A 3100-nucleotide genomic window follows, 5' to 3' on the forward strand; every position below is an offset into this window, starting at 1 on the left:
CGCCACAAAGGGAGAAAGGAAGGGCCAGGCTTCTTCCGGAGCGAACGGGAAGTCTCGCTAACCGTCCCGGACAGCAAAACTTCAGGAGGCGAATGCAGCCGGAGGCAACCTCCGCCTGCCACTCCGGACTCAGCCTCATAGATGCAGCAAGCGGGTAATCAAACCGCGCATCATTGTAAATATATAAAGATGTAGCAAGTAAGACTAGCTAGAAATAAGTTGAAAAAGATAAAAACACAAAAAAAGAAATTAGATATAAAACATATAGATAACCAATAGAATTAGGAAACACATAATATAATAACACTATTTTATGTTATTTCATTATTGGGCTCAGTGCGAAGAGCCATATAATTCAGTTTAGTTAGTTAGAGGCGCGTAGCCTCAACAGTTTCGGAAAATCCGAAATATCAAAATAGACCCGGGAAAAATACGCGACAAGTCAAAACGCGACCAGAACCGGATAGAAAAAGGGGGTCCGCGAAATTGACGATTAACATAAAAATAATGGCGGGATCAGAAAACGCGACCGTTACGTACAAGTATGACAGGAAACCAATACGGGAGCAAATTCTGGGCCGAAAAGATATACCGGGTGTACACGAAATCCTGTTTTTACATAACAAATTTTGACATATCGAAAAACGCCACCGTTATTACCGACTAGGATGCATTAGGAGCGGAATACTCGGAGGCGAGCGTATAAGATATACCGGGTGTACACGAAATCCTGTTTTTACATAACAGATTTTGACATATCAACAAACGCCACCGCTATTACCGACTAGGACGCATTAGGAGCGGAATACTCGGAGGCAAGCGTATAGGATATACCGGGTGTATACAAAATCCTGTTTTTGTATAGTGAATTTTGAGATATCAAAAATCGCAACCGTTATAGACGCGTAGTGCATAAGAGGAGCGGGACTACCGAATATCAACATGCGCAACATACCGGGTGTACCCTAAATCCTGTTATGGCATAGCAAATTTGAAGATATCGGAGAACGCGTCCGTTACGACCAATAGGGTCAAAGAAACAACATGTCCACGGAATACGAACCCGAGAACTATACCGGGTGTACGTTAAGTTTCGTTGCGACATCGAAAAGACTGATTATCACTAATGTAGATACTGTATATAGAAAGGGGGGTGCAGCTGGGGAATTTCGCGAACCTGTAAATAAATTTTAGATTATATACTTACCGATGACTGTAGCGGGAGACCTCTAGGGGCAGCATCCATCAGAGTCGACGAGTACCTGAAAAGAAAAGAAAATGATTAGAATAGAAAATGATAAAATTGTATAATGCAGGGACATGATGATGTAACATAAGTAAGCAGCAGAAGCGAACGCGCTGAGGCGAGCGCGTACAGCGCCTGGCGATAGCGCGCAGACGCAAGCGCGAGAGTGGGGATGAGCGATAGCTATAAGAGAGCGAGCAAAGAAGCGAACGGCGCTGTTCGTGAAAAGCTTTTTTCGGCTTATCTCGAGAGAGATTGCTGGGTGACCAAAGAGTGAAGTTCCCGATGCTGGGAGCAGGGACAGAGGCGTAAAGTAGTTAGCGTGCGGATAAGTGGGACACGGATCGGGGCATTTGTCGATTTCGTATTCGGGGATAGAGTCCATGTAAAAAACCGAGGCGACCGGCGGCGTTCCGAGAGTGTTGAGCGGGACCGTTCCGGAACAAGTTCCAACCGAAGCGACCGTTAGAGCTAACGGGGGTTCACGCCTACGAAAAAAAATCCGGCGTTATACAACTAAGCGCGAACATTGTGAAAACGAATTGCCAAAAGTTAATGAATAAAACCAAATTGTGTTAGTTGCCTGCAAACAGTGAATTGTTATTCAACAAAAAACCTCTCCCTATGCGACCGAGATAACTCGGGGTGAGTAGATTCAGTGGTGCAAGGGACGAACGGGGCTGGAGACTTCCAAGGCCAGCCGAACGAACCTTCTCCTCTGGAGGGTAAAAAGGAGTGGTGACCGGGACATATCAAGAGAAGCGGGACCGAATAACGCTAAAAAGCTTCGAGTCCGGCTACAACCTAAATAAATTTTTTAGAATATTGTAACAATTAAGCGTTTGCTTTGGCGCTGTATAAGTCCGGATCTACAATAGGGTTTTAAGCCTTAGGCCATAAGAAATGGGCGACTCACAGTCGTTTATTCTTCTCGGATTCGACTGTAATTGGTCAATTTCTTACGACTTAAGGCTTAAAACTCCTATTGTAGATCCGGGTTAAGGGCTGCTGTAAGCGCCGAAATAAAGCATTGGCTGCTCTGTCGCACTATTAATGTTGCCATTAGGGGCCATTCCACAAAAACTTGCAGAGCCATATAACCATATGCATAAGGAAAATTATTCAATCACATTTCTGTCATACAGACAAATGTAAACTACGATTGGATGATTTTCTTTATGAGTATGCAAATTTGAGTGGAATGCCTATAACGCTGCATTACTATATCGACTGTTGTAGCACTGCACAAGGGCTGCCGTAAGCGCCGAAATAAAATATTGGCTGCTCTGGCGCTGTATGAAGGCTGTTTTAAGCCTTGTCTACAATACACGGAGTAAGAAGTAAGAGCAAGAAATTGATCGATCACAGTCGAATGTGAGAAGAATAATCGACTGTGATTGGTCAATTTCTTACTCTTACTCCGTGTATTGTGTACGACGCATTAGTGGAATAGGCCTATTGGGGAAACCACTTTAAAAAAAACGCATCTATAAATGTACCTTTATTTTTTTTTTTTTGTTGACGAGGAGGAAATCTTCAAAAGACGCCCGGGGAACCATCCCGGATAGTGTCGGATTCGCCGCCCCGAGCCGAAGTTCGGTCCGGCGCCTACCGACTAAAATCTCCCCGCGTCACACCAAGACGATACAGGAGACGGAATTTGACTCAGTACAACATCATCCCCTGCATCATCGGCCACGTCCGGTGATCCGGACCCTGCTCCCACGTTGGCGGGGGGGTGGTGAGCCCCCCCGCGTCCCTCGCTGGTCGCTTTTGGGGCGTTCCCCTTTGTCAGCGTTCCGCGACAGGGGAGCCAACTAAGCGGCTCCCCCGTCGCTGGACGCCGACTAACTA

This window comes from Trachymyrmex cornetzi, unplaced genomic scaffold (assembly GCF_001594075.2).
Source record: "Trachymyrmex cornetzi isolate Tcor2-1 unplaced genomic scaffold, Tcor1.1 scaffold1759, whole genome shotgun sequence".
In the NCBI taxonomy this organism is placed as follows: domain Eukaryota; kingdom Metazoa; phylum Arthropoda; class Insecta; order Hymenoptera; family Formicidae; genus Trachymyrmex; species Trachymyrmex cornetzi.